Genomic DNA, 20,493 nt, shown 5'->3' on the forward strand with positions numbered 1-20,493 from the left:
CTTTGTCTTATGTGGAGGTTAATAGTGATCACTAACTTGCTATCTGTTGATAAGTCTTTTCTTTTTCATTTATTTTTGAGTAGTCAGTTCATTTTATAGCTAATTTTGCATAATAGCATTAACAGCTACAGTTTTGAAATTGAATCAATTTATAACTAATTGCTAAAACTCTCAATTCTCCTTAAGGCCAATAAAAGGAATTTTACTGTGACATAAAGTTATTTAATAAACTAATAAACGTGGGAAAGAGGGAAATACACAAGAAACCTTATTTCTTGAAAACTCTTTGTTGCATACATTTATCTTGTATAATTACCACTTGGTGTAATTAATATCATCCTGCATCCATTTATCTTCTCAGCATAAAGAGGCTATTATTCTCTTACTAGGATGTTTTTTGCCTATGGCAGTCAATTAAAGGAAGATTTAAGGAAAAACACATATAGAAAGAAACAGTACTTTGCAGTGTGATTCTTTGCATTTTTATGCAGTTAGAAACAATTTACAAGTATTCTTGTATTAGACTCCATATGACAGTGGTGGAGCACAGATACTAGATTTTGAAGGGGAAATTGTGTCTCAGGCTCTGTACATAACTGAGAGTATATCAAAAACTGAATACCTCTAAAACCTTTATTCTGAACCTGAACCTACTAACATAAAATACTTTTTCAGAGGCTAGATTATACTATGCTCTGATTAATGTGAAACATTAATGGAGGATCTGAAAAAACTGTATTAACTTTCAGTTACTGGATTACTGGGAAGATTATTTTTCTTTTACCATTCTCTACCTTTTGGCCCTGTACCTTCTTCTATAACAGCTTCCAGACAAAAATTTCTTCCTTTATTTTAGAAAAACAAATGACAAAAAAAAAGAAAAGAAGAAAGTAAAGAAAGGAAGGAAGACAGGACGGAAAGAAGAAAGAAAGAAAAGCATCAAAATACTAAAAGAACAATTCTTTCTGGAAGAAATTTATTTTTATTGAATTCTTCAGACACATGATCAAAATTTTTATGTCATATGGCTTTCTTATTGTGTACATGTTAAGCCCTTCAGGAAAAGTAAGAGCAGATGTCTCGGTGCCACTCTTTGCTTTCAAACAGATTGAATTTTTTGTTATTACTATCTATAAACTATTGTGTTCAGCTTGTTAGTTAGTGATTTCCTCAGTAATTTTTCAAGCTATATTTTATCTCAAATTTGGGTGAATAGTAATATAACTAAAGAAGCCTATTATTAAATTACTATATCAGGGATCCCTGGGTGGCGCAGCAGTTTAGCGCCTGCCTTTGGCTCAGGGCACGATCCTGGAGACCTGGGATCGAGTCCCACGTCGGGCTCCTGGTGCATGGAGCCTGCTTCTCCCTCTGCCTATGTCTCTGCCTCTCTCTCTCTCTCTCTCTCTCTCTGTGTGTGTGTGTGTGTGACTATCGTAAATTAAAAAAAAAAAAGTTACTATATCAAAGTATTTGAGATTGTTTTATTGGACAGAACTTAGTCATTTTACTTGACAGGAAAAGTACTTCCATAGAACTTTCAATGAAACAAATTTACAATTTTGCAATTAAATGACTTTGCTGTACGTTTGTTTTTTTTTTTTTTTGACCATATTGGTTGAGTTGTAAAATGAGTAATTGTGCAAATAATCCTCTCAAGAATTTTCAATCTCACAGAAAGAAATACTTGGTGCCTTGTAAAAAAGTTACACTGCCCCTAGAACTCAGTATTCTCTTAAATGCAGATCATTAAAGAACCTGTGGAAATGAAACATATCTCCTATCATCTCATTGCATCATTACTATGTACTCAGTTGTTCTGTATACAATATATACACTATCCTCTTCAGTTTCATTTCATAAAAGATGCTGTAAGGTCTCTGGATTTATAAGTCTTACTACTTATTTTCTATTAAATTTCATGTTTTGACACAGGTTATAATGCCATTTGCAGGTTGCTTTAGTTTCAGAAGGATACTGAATATGCAAGCAAAACATATTATTTTCCCTACTTTATATATTTTTCTTTTTTAAAAAAGATTTTATTTATTTATTTATTCATGAGAGACACAGAGAGAGAGAGAGAGAGAGACAGAGAAAGAGGCACAGAAACCTAGGCTGAGGGAGAAGCAGCCTCTATGCAAGGACCCGGATATGGGACGCCATCCTGGATCCTGGGATCACGCCCTGAGCCAAAGGCAGATGCTCAACTGCTGAGCCACCCAGGAGTCTCTCTATATATTTTTCTACGTCACATAAGATGTCCACAAATATGCAAATATCCAAAATATCAAGTTACAGATATTTTAATTTTGATCCATTACTTTCTGTATACTTCAGCATTCCCTGGATGATATGGATATGAAATGAATAATTAGATTCTCCTATTCATTCCTTTCCTCGAACCTTGAATATACCTTTGACCAATTAAAATATATATATATATATTTAACAACTGTATCTTAACTTTTAATACATGTTTCTTCTCACTAAAAAGACAAACAAGCAAATCAAACTAAATTACAATCCTGGCTCATGAATATATGCATACTCATTTAATTAGATCAGAAAGCAATGTGGTTAAGGCAGGATACATTTACATTTTGATCATGTGCTAAAGAAAGTAAAAATAGAACATTTTAAATGATATAAGAAAAAATTATACAAGTTTTGGACAATACTATATTTCCTTAGACATTGAGGTAATTACAACAAAAAAGTTTTAAATAGAGACTTACTATGACTACTATTCAAGAGAAAACCTTCAAGTCCACTTTTTCTCTTTCTAAATAGGTGTTCTAGTTTCTAATGCCAAGAATAGGAATGTCAGGCTTTTCCAAGCACTTCTTTATGTTCCTTGATTTCTTTGCTGCTGATGAAATATACATATGAAAGACATGGGAACACATGAAGGCATTTGGAGTTCATAAAACATCAAAGAACTTTTCAAAAAAATGAGTCATTTTTTCTTTAATTTTGCTATCTATCCTTGTCTCAAAGTAAATTTGGTCTATGTATTTCTGCTTCTATGCTTTAGCTATCAAACATTATATAACAAAGTTTAGCTTATCCACACAAACTTTCTGAGTACTCTTATATACCCCTCAAAAGTTTTGAGTCAGGAAATGTTTATTCTCATGTCTAGATGACCTATAAGCCAGAAATTGTTGTTGAAGATAAATTTACATCCCACAGGTTTGAGCTCATTTGAACTTAAAATACATTTCCAGTAAGATGAGTATCTCTAGTGAAACCAAAAGTAAGTCGCTGCTGGTCATACTCACCTTTAGCTTATTACCCTTAGATTCAAGTGTATCTACAATACTTACACAAACATAAGGATTAAAAAAAACAGTGGTTCCTTAAGATTTCATTTATTTGACAGAGAGAGAGAGCGCATGCACATGCCCACACAAGCAGGGGGAGTAGCCAGAGAGAGAGAGAGAAGCAGGCTCTCCACTGAGCAGGGAGCCCAATGTGGGGCTTGATCCAAAGACCCTGGGATCATGCTCTGAGCTGAAGGCAGTTGCTTTACTGATTGAGTCACCCAGGTACCCCCAAAAACAGTTTTTAGAATAAGAAACGACTTTCAAATCTAGGTTTCTTAAATTGAGCTCCTATTCCTTCAGTAAGTGGAAATAATGCCTTTCAATTTAGGAAATATATAGGAGTGATATAATCAAGATGGCAACATAGGTAATTACCGACTTTAGCTCCCCTTACAAAACCAGCTAGCAACAATCCATAGACAAGGCAGCACTATAAAGATTCTAGAACATGGGAGTGAAGCTGAAGCACCTCTCTGGAGTGCACAGACGAAGAAGGACTAAGATTAGAGGACTAAGATGAGTGGCTACACTCTAATCATATTGGCCCTCTTGCTGGCTGACACAGTACCACAGAGACAGGCTCCTTTGGTGTATGGTACTCCAGTGGGAAAAAGAGAGCCCAAGGTAGACATCCAGCTCCCTCAACATTATGCATCATTTCCCAGGAGGCCTGCTCAGGTCTGGCTTCATGGGGAAATCAGCAAGGCTTGAGTTGAGAAGGGGAAAGGAACCTATAGCAACTAACACTCAGATCTTGGAAGACTGAGTTCCTACTAGAAGCAGTACCCAAGTAGAAATCCCAATCAGTGGTTTTGCTCATCCACAGAGCAAAAATGGTAGCCTCCTCTGACCAGGGAACTTGGAGTGCAGTTCAGTCTGATTTGGGATCCCAAATGATGAGCCTTGCCAGTCTTAGAGCCTGTTTAATTGCCCCGCCCAGGTAGGAAAGCAGATTCATAGCCCTGCCTATTGGTGAATGTGAACCTCAGCTCTGTCCAACCAGGAAAGTTAACCAGGAGGCTCAGGAGGCTGTGTAGCCCACCTTGCTTACACCCCACTTACAGTGACATTTGAGGAGAGAGCCCAGCCATTGGCTCTGCCAGTAGCCCCATCTGGCCAGAAAATACTGTACAATTCTGTCTGAAAGGCATTTCCCAGACAATGAGCCCATCCTGGCCATGGGGCCTGTTCTGCCACCTGCTAGCCAATGAAGCTAATTCATAGCCTTGTGCTGAGTACAGTTCCCAGTCTCACCTAACTACAAAGCCTGACCAGAGAATCCAGGCAACTGCAGAGCCCATCCTACAGAGCAATCAGGCAAGGAAAAATAAATAAAAGACATCAGGATTGTAAAGAAAGGAGTAAAATTATCTCTAATTGAAGAAGACACAATTTTACATATGGAGAATCCTAAAGACTCCACCAAAAACTGTTAGATCTAATTAATGAATTCAGTCAAGTTGGTGCATACAAAAATCAACATGCAAAAATCAGTAGTGAATTATCTGGAAAAAAAGGAGAGAAAACAACCCCATTTAAAATAGCATGGAAAAGAATAAAATAGGAATAAATTTTACTAGGGAGGTGAAAGATTTCTACACTGAGAACTATAAGCCTTTGATGGAAGAAATTAAAATAGACACATATTGTTTATGAAGACAAAATTCAACCCATTTCAACAATGTATATCTGCCTTCTGCTACAACTTGAAAACACAGAAGTGTGCTTTCCTTTTCTAACACTTTATTTTTATGAAAATCATGTATGTATGGCTTTATAGAAAGGAAATGCCAGAAGTACGGTGAAAGAGGCACCAAATTAGTTTTTTGAGAATAATTTATTCACAAAAGGAATCTGAAGAGATAATTTAGTACTTTATAAATGAGGATAATTATGTCCCAGATAGGTTATGTGACTTGCCATGAAAGTGACTCCACAAACAATACTCTTTGAATACAGCAATAACTAGACCATTTACAGACACAGTAAGGCTGAGTTATACTCTAGCAACAATTTTACTGTAGTTATCACTTTGAGTTACTTAATCTCTTCAAATATGATGTCTAAATTTTAGCATTTTTTAAAAGGCTTTATTTATTTATTTGAGACAGAGAGGGAGAGAGAGCACTAGTGGTGGGTACAGGCTGAGGGAAAGGGAGAAGCTGACTCTCTGCTGAGCAGGGAGCCTGACAGGGGCTCGATCATGTCCTGCGAACATGACCATCCTAGAACCCTGAGAGCATGACCTGAGCTGCAGACAGACACAGCTGGCTGAGCCACCCAGGCTTGAAGTGGGCTTGAAGCCTAAAGAGATTGATAACTACTACGTTAAAAATTTCTGTAATAATAAAGTGATCCTTATCTCCACATTTGTCAAATTTTGCCTACCAGCTGTGGAACTATAGTTTATGTTGGTTTTTTTTTAATTTTTTATTTATTTATGATAGTCACAGAGAGAGAGAGAGAGAGGCAGAGACACAGGCAGAGGAAGAAGCAGGCTCCATGCACCGGGAGCCCGATGTGGGACTCGATCCCGGGTCTCCAGGATCGCGCCCTGGGCCAAAGGCAGGCGCCAAACCGCTGCGCCACCCAGGGATCCCTATAGTTTATGTTTTAAGTTAATATATGCAAACTTAATTATGTTTTAAAGATTCTTTTTAAAAAGAAAACAATAAATATGGAAACATATGGGTAAATTTTCATTTAAAATATCATCAATAATTAAAAACTCAAAAGAAAAATTAATTCTGGTATCATAAAAGGAAAACAATGTATGCATTATTTTGCAGTGTGACTCTTACACTTTTCTCTCAGAAACAGATGGAAGGTTTCACACTTTGCACAGAATATAAATCAAGACACTTATAGGGCCTTGGTGTTTGCATTAACTATACTTATTTAGGCTAATAAAGAATGGTCTAAAAGGAACTGCAAGTAGCTTCAGGTCTTTTGAATTATAACAACGCTGGAACATTTCTTGAAAATGTGACAATTTATTAAGCTTTTTACCTAAAAGTAGTTATTATTTTTCATGAATTACAAATGCATGAAGCAGGGTTAAAACCAATTAGAAATAACACTTATATGCTATTTATAAAACAAATAAAGAGCTAATAGAACTCCAAATTCTTTTTTTTTTTTTAGAACTCCAAATTCTGAAAGCATACAGCTACAGAAATTCAGTATCAATTTTAAGAATATAATAAGATAAATGCAGAAGTATTACTCAAGATGGACCTCGAAAATTATAACAAATCGTTTGATACATTTACTCACTTTATTTTTATAGCAAATAAATTAAATACTCAAAACTATTTTGGTAAGCCTTCACTGATAGTTTATCCATCTGAATATGAATTAAGCTAAGATCATACTGATATCTGATAGTAATTCAGTACCTCAGTGTTCATTCTAGCTTTCCTTTCTCGCTTATTTTTAACCTTCCTCTTCAAGAATGAGAAACCTGGAAAACCTAACTGTCACTGTTCAACGCTCATATACTTATTTATTCAACACAAGTATACATGTAAAGCAGTTTCATAATTTTTTAACCGGCAGTTAAGAAACATTAACAAATGTAACATGCATGCCTGTTTTAGTATGGATTTATACAAATAGTAAAAGATATATATATGAACATATATATTTATATATGTGAAATTTTGATCACTGATGAGATATTTCATGCTAGTGAAGTTTTACTGTTTTTTTTTCTTTTTGTGGTGATATTCGTAAAATGAGGCCATCTTATAGAGTGAGAAGATAATTGTTATTCATCATACTATTCTTTTTTTGTATGTATTTTTCTACAATGAAAGGTAAAATTATATATGACATTCATACAAATAAATAGGATTATGTGTTTATATGTAACAGACATACTTCGTATATTTACTTATTTCAAAAAAAGAAATTATAGCAGCTGGAGAGTAATCCATTAATTACCATTATTGGAAGGGCACTCTCAAGGAAGCAAAAGGAAGCAAGGTAAGCAGATCTAGTCTTCATGTCAATCAGATCTCTGGGAAATACATTAACAATATTTGTTCTGAGAAAGAGATAGTATCTACAGAATGTCCCTAGTAATATATAGTTGGCTCAAGATAGGGTGAACAATGTCTTAGTTTGCCCAGGATGGTTTTGGTTTTAGCACTGGAAGTCCACTGTTACAGTATATTCCCTTCCTGGGATTTTAAAAGTTAAAATTTGGGAGGGTACAGAGAATTGAGGGGAAGATATAAAACACATACAGTAGCCCAAAAAATAAGGACCGTGAGAAATATTTTTTGTATCAAATACATAGGGCATAGATTATCCACCTTCCATAGTCACTGTTGCTGTTTTATGCCATAGCAGCTGTCGTTGGCAATCACAGTTTGTGGTTCACAATAATGGATCATTGTCATGGTCATCACTCTGAGCAATGTGACTAAGTGCACAACTTAAGTGAATTGTTATCATGAGTGTGTTAGTCCTTTGACTTTGCCTGTAATTAAATGGTATGTTATCAAGATAGTTCAATATTTTTAATATTGTGATTATGTTTCAAAGGAGTTCATGTCATAAAATTGAGAAATATGAAAATACCAATGCCAGCATGACAGACATTATCTCAAAGGAAAGCTAAATAATATCTGTTATTTTTATTAAAGGTCACATGATACTGGGTTAGAAAGGTATAATCAAGACAGATTGTATTGCACAGCATGCAAAAAGTAATTTGAGACTGGGTATGCTAGAGAAGCAGATATGGAAGTACACACAAATACTGACTCTCACAAGTCTAGGATGATACAGGCATGTACTTCAAGCCAAGCAAAGGTTTTTGTCTACCAAACAGACACTTATGTTCAGTCACAAATAATGCCAGCTGAATTACTCTGGATGTACCACACAAGCACGCATTATCCTAGTGTTCCTTGATTGCTCTATAAATCTGAGTAAAGTAACACTTCCTGATTCAGCGGTGGAAACTAAAGAAGAAAGGGAATTTCTGATAAGAGATGTATTGGTTTCTTCCAACATGTAACTGATTATGTCAGAGTTTATTAATGATTATACTTTCTGCTATATATCAGATGATGTGTTGGATCACAACAACAACAGAACTTGCCTCAACTCTTATGTATTTTGGTTCAAAAAATGCACCTTCATATCATCTATTCAGATGAAAATTTTAATAAAACTACAGAAAGCCTAAAAAGATTGTTGTTATTCTGTTTAAACATAGACTAGACTTTGCCAATGAATCTGCTTGTTCAATAGATAATGAAAATATAAATTTTGGCAAATTTCACTCAATTATAGAGTTCTTAATAAAGAAAATAAAAAGGTCCTATTTACTAAATATCCTCCAAACTTTACAGCCTAAGCTGCAAAAAAGGAGTATAGTTTGTGTACCTGTGATATTGATGATGTCATACTGAAATTTTTCGTTTCAAAACTTACAGACTCATTGATTGAGATTTTTTTACATTATAAAAATGGAAGGAGGTAAATTTCTAGACATATGCTTACAGATTGTTAGCATTGTGGTTGGATATAGAGATGTTACATAGATGGCTTGGTATGAAATCTCACTTTTGAAGTGCGGTACAATAATATCCTTGTATAAGTTGGAAACACACTGAAAATGAGAGTGGAGAAAAAGGATCTCTGCAAAATATGCGTTTTATATGCTATTTCTTCAAGACTATTTGATGATCTTTGAAGTGGCCAAAAAGAGCAAAGAAAAGGATGAACTGATTGCCCCTGAGTCTGATGTCAGCATAGGTCATAACAAAACTCATACACACATGCACACACACACACACACACACACACACACACAATTCACTTTTTTGGAGAATAAGACTGTTTCAGAACACACACATATTAATATAAAAGGGCAGCCAAGTTAAAACAGGATTTTCTGAACTTCTATATTAAAATTATAATTAAAATTGTAATTTACTTAGAATAATAATAATAATAATACTCTTTTCAAGAGTTCAAATTACTTCTCTGCTTCAAAACAAATTTCCCTGAGAAAGAGGTTTAGCTTATGAAAACATCCAATGTGCTTTGTAGTGTATGAAAATAAGGAACATTTTAAACAGAAGAGGCTATTATGAATAGAAACAAAGAACATGATTAACAAACAGCTGATCAATCAAAATAAGCCAGTGGATACAATGTAGATAGACATTTTCAGAGAGAGAGGACGTGAATCCTACAAGCCTAACCTGCTGTTGTTGGTAACTAAAATCTTAAGTATTCCATTCTCAAATGATTTTGTTGAGAGTATTTAGTTTGAAATCATTACACTGGATGACACCAGGAATCAGTGTACCATAAGCTTGATAAGAGCAGAGCTACAAGTCACAATGAATTTTACACTTGACTGAATTCAGGTTTACCACTATATAAAAGTGTCCTAAATGTTTCAGGTAGTTTAGAGAAGTATTATAAAAGAAAACAGAAGGAACAAAACCAATCTGCTGTATCATAGGGCCAAAAGAAATCTGTCACTATCATTTGATATTAAATATAGTTAATATTTGTTTAATTAGTCTTATAGTATTTACATTATTTTTTAAAATAAAATTTATTTATTTATTTTTAGAGCAGTTTTAGGTTCAAACAAAATAGAGAAGGTACAAATTCCCTTTCCACAAACCCGTTGCCCACACACATGCATAGCCTTTCCCACTATTAACATCTCTTACTAAAGTAGTATCTTTGTTACAACTGATGAATCTACATTGACACATCATTATCAACCAAAGTCCTTTAGTTTACATTAGGGTTCATTCTTGATGCTATACCATCAAGGGGTTTGGGAAAATGCCTCCTGTCATGTATTCACCATTACAGCATATAGAATTATTTTGGTGCTTATTATTCAGTGCTTTAATAATCTGTGCCCCACCTATTCATCCCTCCTTCCACCCAAATACCTCGCAAGTATTAGTCTTTTCCCCAGGGCTTTTATTATTATCACTACCATTATTTAGTTTAACAGGTTTTTTTTTTTTTTAAGATTTTGTTTATTTATTCATGAGATACACACAGAGAGAGAGGCAGAAACATAGGCAGAGGGAGAAGCAGGCTCCATGTAGGGAGCCCTATGGGGTACTGGATCCCAAGACCCCGGGATCACACCCTGAGGCGAAGGCAGATGCTCAACTGCCAAATCACCCTGGCATCCCTTAACAGTTTTTTTTTTTTTTAAAGCAGATTTAGATTTACAAAAAAATACAGAGGGAAGCATGGAGAGTTCCTATGAACTCCATCAACAGATGCATACCCACCCCCATTTATCAGCATGTCCCATCAAAGTGATACATTTTTTATCATGTATGAACCCACACTGACAGGTCATAATCACCAAAGTCCACAGTTTACCATAAGGTTCACTGTTGATGTTATCCATCTTGTGGGTTTGGACAAATGTATAATGACAGTTATCTGTGATTATCATACAGAGGTTTCTTTTTTTTTCCACTGCCCTAAAAATCTTCTGTGCTCCACTTATTCATCTCCTTTCACCAAGCCCTGGCAACTGCTTATTTTTTCTACTGTCTCCACAGTTTTTCCTTTTTTAGAATATCATATGATTGGAATTATATAGTACCGAGCTTTTCAGATTGGCTTATTTCACTTAGTAATATGCATTTAAGTTTCATTTGTATGTTTTTATGGCTTGACAGCTTAGTTCTTCTTAAAAGTGAATACTATCCCACCACCTGGCTCTACCACAGCTTATTTACCATTCACTTACTGAAGGATATCTTGGTTATTTCTAAGTTTTAGCAATTAGGAATAAAACGGCTGTAAAAATACTTGTGCAGGTTTTTGTGTGGACATGATTTGAACTCCTTTGGCTAAATGCCAGGGAGTGCAATTGTTAGATCATATTATAAGAGTATGTTTACTTTTATAAGAAACTGCCAAAATGTCTTCCACAGTGGCTATATACCATTTTGCTATTTTCCCACTAGGAATGCATGAGAATTTCTGTTGCTCTATATCTTTGCCTGCATTTAAGTATGTACCTGTATGTTCGTGCACTTGCATGTAATTTGCACTTCTTTGATAACATATGATGTGAAAAATCTTTTTAAACTTGTATCTGCCATCTGTATATCGTTTTTTGGTGAGGTGTGTCTTAAAGTTTTTGGTCCATTTTTGGTTGATTTTCTTATATATCTTAAAAATACACAGTAATATAGCCTACAAAATTTAAATATCTAAGAAAGTTTATTTTTTTATTTTTTTAAGTTTTTCCTTCTTTTTTCTTTTAAGGATTTTTCTTATGTATGTATGTATGTATGTATGTATGTATTTATTTATTTATTTATTTATAGAGACACACAGAGAGAGAGACAGAGACACAGGCAGAGGGAGAAGCGGGCTCCATGCAGGGAGCCTGATGTGGGACTCAATCCTGGGTCTCCAGGATCACACCCCAGGCCTCAGGCAGCGCTAAACCGCTGAGCCACTGGGGCTGCCCATAAGAAAGAGTTCAAACATTCAGGCAGGGGAGGAATTGTTGACAATCATCTTTGCTGACAATCTACCTCTTTGTGTCCTATGCTCCAGGGATTTACCATTCCCAGGCATGCATTTCTGTGCTTGTATACATGTGTGTATCAGCAATTTTTATGAGTTCAAAGCTGGAAACAATCTAAACAACCAGAACTATAAATGAATGAGTGGAATTTGTGTAATTCTATTCAGTCTAGAAAATGAGTGAACCATAGATATATGTAAGAATGAATCAGCCCTACATAATGAGGAGTGAAATAAGCCAGGCATTAAAAATATAGATAAAAAAGAGGTAAAATAAATTGGTGTATTGGGGAACAGAAAGAAGCATTTAAAAATATTGTTAGAACTATTACATGGATATTATTAGTATAATTAGCCCTACTTTGAATTATTATTAATTATCTCTGTTCACTGGTTCTATTGCTAGTTTGTTTAAACAATAGCATTTATTTAACAGAAAGGTAAATAATACAGACTAATATATAATGTTAAAGCTCATATTTTTATGTTAAAATAATAAAATATATGTATAACTATTTTTTATATTATCATTTTTTGTTATGGCTCTGAGCTGGATCTTTAAAAACTTGATTTCTTTAGCTAGAAAAAAGATTTTTAATAGTAAAACAAACTAGGACCTATGGATTCATGTCAGAGCTCCCTAAAAAACACTGAGTAACCTCTAAACTCTCTAGAATATAAAACAGATGTTTCATAACTGAAATTGTTCCTGCTATGTGAGATAAGCCTGTATACCTCACATATCTCCTGCACTGTTAGAACTCAAAACATTCTCAAAACATATACAGAAAGAAAGCACCTGGGGAGCTTCCCCTTTTGCCTCCAACTTCTCTGTATGATTTGATTGTCTACATGTTTGAAATAATTAGAAAATATTAAAAATGCAGATCTCTAATTCATATGGGTTTTACAGGACAATCTTGTGTGTTAATTATTATATAATTATATGTAAAATATTTAAGTATTACATATCATGTATAAATTATATACAAATTGTATATAATATATTTATGTACATATAATAAATTATATCTTGTTTTATTTTATTATTATTAAAGATTTTATTTATTTATTCATAAGAGACACACACAGAGAGAGAAAGAGAGAGAGGCAGAGGCGCAGGCAGGGGGAGAAGCAGGATCCACGCAGGGGGCCTAATAGGGGCCTCGATCCCGGGTCTCCACAATCACGCCCTGGGCCCAAGGCAGGTGCTAAACCACTGAGCCACCCGGGGATCCCTATATGTTATTTTATATTAAAAGTCTAATTTATAATTGTTTTCTTACATAGCATACTGAAGTTTTCTATCCATCAAATAATGGATGATATAGGGATTATTTAGAATCTTGTCAACAATAACTTGAAAAGTTACAACAATCATTATGGTTAATCTATGGCAGCCAGAGGCAGTAACCATTTTGGTGATGAACAGTGATATGAAGTTATAGATAGAGTGAAGCATATTTGACAACTAGAAAATTTTTCATGTACCTTTGCATTATGGAACAAGTATTAGTGGAAGCTAAATGGCAGGTAAGACAATGTGATAATATTGATGAAAGGTCTCTCAAATTTATACTCTTTCTCTCTCTCTCTCTTTCTGAACAAAGATGCAGTTAGAAGCATACTCAGTTTTCAGATTAGCAGCATAATAAAAATAAAAACCAATGAATATATTTTTTCCTAGTATAATGTAAATTCAATATAATGGTTTTTGCATCAGCCAAAATGGAATTTCAATTCTAAATCTGCCATCCTGAACTTTGTCCAGTTAATGTCACAACCTATTTGCTTGAATGACCTTTAAATGGGAGATGGAAATAATACTACTACTTAAGTATAACTTTGGTGTGATCATTAAATTATATAATTTAAAGTACTTAGAGATTAAAACATAGTAATAAGTTTTGGTATTATCTATGTTTTGTTAATTAGATTTGAGCAACATAAAAATCCTAAAGTTTGTAAAACTGTAACACCAATGTATAATCCATGACCTCACTGGCTAATGTAGTCATGATAGTATATGGGGATTTAACTCTTTCTCACTGAACTTCTGGGTGAACAAGCTGAGCTGGATAGCCAGCACTAGATATGCATGCAGTATGAGACAAAAATCAAACGTTTATACTGTCAAACTTGAGATGGTGGTTTGTTATTGCAGTAGCATTACCTAGGCTATATTGGCCCATAGGAATTGCAGTGTTATTTGAAGAGAGCTAGTACTAGAGTCTTTGGAAGTGGTTATTGTATAGTTTGGGGAAATTCTAATATAATAGTGCTGCAAAAAGAGGTTGGCTGAAAAATGTTTCATGAAAAAAATAGTAAAATAAAATTTTGTGTGTGGGATCATAAGAAGAGTCAAAGAAAACACTAAAATATTATTTTAAAGTAATCAGTAAAAAATGGAAAAGTGATTAATGGAAAAGGCAGAAATTGGTAGAATTTTTAGGTAGAAGATAATTTATATTCATAACATAGCACCCTCACTAGCTTCATTAAGAGATTAAGAGATTAAATTCCTCCAAAAACCAATTCCTCCAGGATAGGCACTTGGAAGATGCCCAGACTTAGAGTGCTTAACTCCCAAAGACAAAAAGCTTTATTAGAGGAAAGTAAGTGAAAATATAAATATGTGTTTTATTGTTCCATATAGCTGTAATTATATTTGTATTTCTTCTTTTAATCAAATTTTGAAATTCAGTGTTGTCAGTCGTGCCACTTATTAAAGTAAGTACAAAATTAGAAAACAAATTTTAGATGACATATACGGAACAACAAATTTTCCTCATCATTTTATTCTTAAATTTCTATTGTTCTATGATTGCATTTCCTTACCGTGAAATCACAAACACGTAATTTGTGTTGAAAATGCATTTATATTACTAATTTTGACCTCAAGTTATATATATATCTATAGTGATAGAAAGTTCATATTACTCATATTTTTCAATACACATCAATAATCTTTTCAATAAATAAAACTGGGAAAAGATTATATTCCAGTTGTTCAGTATAACTGACCACTAATTATAGCACAGAATGGAAGTGGAAAACACAAAATCTCTTTTCTCACAGAATTTATAGCAAACTAGGAAAAATAAATAGCATACTTACACAGATATTATTAGCATTAAAGCCACTTAGGAAATAGAACAATGATTGATTAATAGTAGTTAACTGCAAAGGGAAAAGTGCATAAACAAATAATCAGAGTTAACTGGATAAAGCCGAGAAATTTTCTCAGAAAAGGATTTTCGTTGAATCTTAAGTTTTGTTGTTTTTAATTGTATTTTATACATACACACACAGGTGAGAGAGAGAGGAGAATCAGGAGACTTTGGAAGGCATGTACATAAATCTCATTCCACCTATTACAGAGGAATCTATTCTGTCTTTTCTCTCCAGCATCACTTAACAATTACGCACAATACTTTTTTCCACATTCTGTTGACTCTTTGTGTTCATTTTACTAGGCTCTAAAAGTTAAGGTCATGGGCTGTTCATAAAAGCTGCATAGTAGTTGAACTAAAGCGACTGATGAAGCAGATTGGCGAGACCATTTTGACTAGAACAGACCAAAGTGTGGAACTGTTCCAAAATGAGAAATGAACTAAAACCAAATACTTAGATGACACATGTATAGGGAATTTAACATGAGCCATGAAGGCACTGCTGTCCATTTTGAATTCATGGGCAAATTATTACAAGATTACTTCTTTTCCTGTCATGTACTAATGGTTTCCCAAATGGGAAATAATCTACTGAGAAGGGAACTGATATTCTAAAATGGCTGCTATAGCAATCAAAGTATTTTTACCTGCTTAAATAGTCTGCATTTTGAATGAGGAAAGACAGTAAATTTCCTTAAAATTTTCCTTAAAAATTTTAGCTTACTAGAAAATAGAATAGCAAATATAACAACTTTTAAAAACAGCTATCTTAAGCAAGTCTATAATCTTTCTCAATATTTTCTAACAGCATTGGTATATGAAGTATGCGGTACTTGCTTAGGAGTAATTTTAGTCTCAAATGGAATAAAAATGTGTTGTAAATTTAAATGCATTTATTCAGTGACCATTCCAACACAAAAATAGCTGTTGCATTTCACCCCCAGGTTGTTATTAAATCAAAGTGCAAAATAATTTTAAAAGATAATTAAAAGACAGAGAAAACGATTCAAATTGTTACTAAATAGAGAAGTAGGTAAAACATAGCCACCTGAGAATTAGTAATTTGACCAGAGCTCTAAGATGGAAATTCTTGTACTTCTTCATTAAGTGTAAAATATATTACATTTTGTATGCTCAACGGATGAGGCTTTTTAACTTCAGTTGAAGCTTTCTGCTTGATTTAGCTCTTTTGACACAGATAAAACAGAATGGCAAATAAAAAGCTAATTGTGGGGGCACCTAGGTGGATCAGTCAGTTAAGCGTCTGCCTTCGGCTCAGGTCATGATCTCAGGGTGCTGGGATTGACCCCACATCAGGCTCGCTGCTCAGTGGGGAGTCCGCTTCACGAGAACCTCTCCCTCTGTGCTTGGTCTCTTGCTTGCTCTCTCTCATTCTCTCAAATAAATAAATAAAATATTAAAAAATAAAGCTAAGTGTGCACTATATATTGTATAGATGAAAAGAGTACATATTTCACAAAAAGTTTAGTTAAAATCTATACTATGTTATGGAAGCCAGTCAGATGACAACTGTTTTATTATTGTCTAAATTAGCTGGGGTAGGAAGAGAATGCAGTGGTGAAAATGGATATGGTTTCACTTTAGTTTTAAAGATCTTAGATAGTTCAGAAAGAAACTATAGGAAGAATTTCAGATCTTGGGATAATTTGATACAATATAAGTCTCCAAGATTCTGCTTGGAGATGGTCAGTAATGGCTGTGAGGGACATGAGATTTCATTTTTATCTCTGTTATGCCCCAACACTGACTCTTCCAGGAAAAGTATATCTATTTCATCAGAAAAAAAAAACATATCTACTATTTGTTACTATTGGGGGAAAACTTCTAACTGCCTGAATAGTATTTTGTTCCATTAAAGTTTAATAAAAACACACAGAACATGAAAGGCATCTGCAGGATGGTAGTAACACATCCCTGGGAGAACTCAAAGAGCAAAAGTGGGTGGAGGTAAATGTAACAGACTAGAAATTCAGAGATGAAACTAGAAAGCCTAGATTTTTCTCCCTCATAAATTTATATTTAAGCAAAATAACTATATTCAATTAAACACTGGGTAGCCACATAATGCTGTTTTGTGAGTTTGCAGCTGAATAAGAGGCATGAAAACAAAAGGCTTGTGAACATTTGGTTCCATTGTTCCATCATGGAAAACTATGCTTATAGATTTAGTGTCTAAGTTCTTTTCAAAGTTTAAGACCTTGAAGACAATTTATTTTTCTTTTTTTTAAAGATTTATTTATGGATTCATGAGATACAGAGAGAAAGGCAAAGACACAGGCAGAGGGAGAAGCAGGTTCCATCCAGGGAGCCCAGTGCGGGACTTGATCCTGGATCCTGAGATCATGCCCTGAGCCAAAGGCAGACGCTCAACCGCTGAGCCACCCAGGCATCTCTTGAAGACAATTTCTTAATGATTTTTTATTCTTCCCAAATTGTTACTGTTGTCATATCCCATTGGACTCTAGATCTTATGCTTAGGCCTTTCAGATTTTCATAATTTTTTTTAAAGATTGGTTGATTGGGGAGAGAAAGAGTGTGCATGCAGCTGCTCACAAGCACAAGCAGGGCTGAGGGGCAGAAGCAGAGGGAGAGGTAGAGAGACAAGCAGACTCCTTGCTGAGTGGGAAGCCCCAATGCGGGGCTTGATTTCAGGACCCTGAGATCATGAACTAAGCTGAAATCAGATACTTAACTGACTGAGCCACCCAGGAGTCCCCCAGGTTTTCATATTTTTAAAAAATAATTTTCTTATTTATTGTTTTCTAAATTATCTTAGTTTCTTTCTTTTTTTTTTTTTTTTAAGATTTTTTTATTATTTATTTAAATACACAGAGAGGAGAGAGAAGGGCAGAGACACAGGCAGAGGGAGAAGCAGACTCCATGCAGGGAGCCTGATGTGGGACTCGATCCGGGGTCTCCAGGATCACACCCTGGGCTGAAGGCGGGGCTAAACCGCTGAGCCACCCGGGCTGCCCTAAATTATCTTAGTTTTTTCACTTCTGCTTCATTTTGGTATACAAGTTATGTGGAAATGTACTTATTAATTTCACAAATTATATTGATTCTTTGGTCATATTTGTATTTGCATTTGGATCAGAGAACATAGCCTATAAAATACCAGGAATATTTAGTAATTTTTCTTTCTGCCTGCTTGTACACAATGGGTTTTGTGATTTTTTTCACAAAAATGAAAAAAGAAAAAAAAGCCACATATGAAAAAGCCACATATATTCTAATAAATGATATGGGATGATAGCTTTTATTCAATTCTCCAATACTCTGAAATTTTTGTTAAATCAGTCCACTTCTAAATGACAAGAAATTTAGCTTTCCCCTATAAGCACATATTTAGCAAATTATCATTGTAATTCTGTTAATTTTTATCTTGCATATTTTCATTGCTTTTTTTTGCAAGATGAGTCTTTTGTTATTTTATAACATCTCCTCTTATATAGCTTCACAATTTTAATATTAAATCATAACTCACATCCTATAAATACTAGTTTGTGATTTATTTTTGGTAAATTTTAAATTTTCTACTTTACATTCAAATTTTACTGATTCTTGCAAACTGAATCTGGTTTTTATAATGCTTTTATTTCTTTTAATCAGCTATTATTCTTGTTTCTCTTTCGAGATTTTAGCATTGCTTTAAAAACTCAGATGACAGTCTCATATTTTTTTTACTTGGATTTTTTTTTTTAACCTTGTTGCAAGTGTATGGTATTCTCTTTAACCTTAGAATTTAGGAGTTCTAAAGAATATGTCTAGGCTTTTCTATAAACAACCTCAATAAATTTTTCAGTAGAGAAAATCAATTCTCCTCCAGCTATTAAAAAATGTCTTCTGCTACTCATTTAATCATTAACACTATTTGTCTCCTCTAGAATGTCTATATTTATGTGTAGAGCCAATTGGATCTATGTTCCAAGTCACTTTTTTGCTTTAGCATTTTCATCTTTTTCTACTGTTTGTGTTAAGACAGAATTCTTGATTTTTGTTATCCAATACTTTAAAAGGATGCAAAATAAACTGAAATTTCCTTCGTTCAGTTTTGAGAAACAGAAAATTTACGAAGTGCAATTTAATGATAACATACACTTTCAAGCACTTTAAAAGATAACTAAACCATATATTATATTCTTTGAAAAAATGTATAGAATATGGTTATGCCTTTTTAAAAATTATTATTGGGGTATAGTCAACATTCAGTATTATATTAGTTTTCAGTGTACAACATAGTGATCTGACAATTCTATACATTATGCAATGATTACCAGGGTAATTGTAGTTACCATCTGTCACCATACATTATTACAATATTAATGACTATATTCTCTATGCTGTACTTTTCATCCTCATAAAAATCCTTATTTTCTAACTGGAAGTTCGTACTTCCTTATCCTCTTCACCTGTTTTGCCAATCCCCCTTCTCACCTCCCCTTTGGTAACTACATTTGTTATTTGTATTTATGAACCTGTTTCTGTCTTTGTTTTTTAGCATTCACATATAAGTGCAATTATACAGTATGTCTTTCTCTCTTTTTTAGCATTCACATATAAGTGCAATTATACAGTATGTCTTTCTCTAGCATACTTATTTTAATTAGCATAATACTAATATCTAGGTCCATCCATGTTGCAATTAGCAAAAAAAAAATTCTCAATTTTTTGGCTCAGTAATATTCCATTGTATATAAATATAAATACACATACCACATCTTTATCCACTTATCTATAATGGGCACTTATGTTGTGTCCATATCTTCTCTACTGTAAATAAACTACAATTAACACAGAGGTACGTATCTCTCTTCAAATTGACGTTCTCGGGATCCCTGGGTGGCGCAGCGGTTTAGCGCCTGCCTTTGGCCCAGGGCGTGATCCTGGAGACCCGGGATCGAATCCCACATCGGGCTCCCGGTGCATGGGGCCTGCTTCTCCCTCTGCCTGTGTCTCTGCCTCTCTCTCTCTCTCTCTCTGTAACTATCATAAATAAATAAAAAAAAAACAAAAAACAAAAAACAAATTGACATTCTCATTTTCTTCAGATAAATACTCAGTGGAATTATTGGATCATATGGTAGTTCTATTTTTTAATTTTTTGAGGACCTTCCACACTGTTTTCCAGAGTGGTTGCATCATTTCACTTTCCTACCAAAAGAGCACAAGTGTTCACTTGTATATACATTCTCACCAACAGATATTATTTCTTGTCTTTTTGATACTAGCCATTCTGACTGGTGCAAGGTAATATCTCATTGTGGTTTTGATTTGCAATTCCCTGATGGTTAGTGATGTTGACCATCTTCTCATATGTCTTTTCATATGCTGGCCATCTTTATGTTTTCTTTGGAGAAATGTCTATTAGGGTCATCTGCCCATTTTTTAATTGGATTGTTTTTTTTTTTTTTTTT

The sequence above is a fragment of the Vulpes lagopus genome, chromosome 4 (genome assembly GCF_018345385.1).
Source record: "Vulpes lagopus strain Blue_001 chromosome 4, ASM1834538v1, whole genome shotgun sequence".
NCBI classification, from domain to species: domain Eukaryota; kingdom Metazoa; phylum Chordata; class Mammalia; order Carnivora; family Canidae; genus Vulpes; species Vulpes lagopus.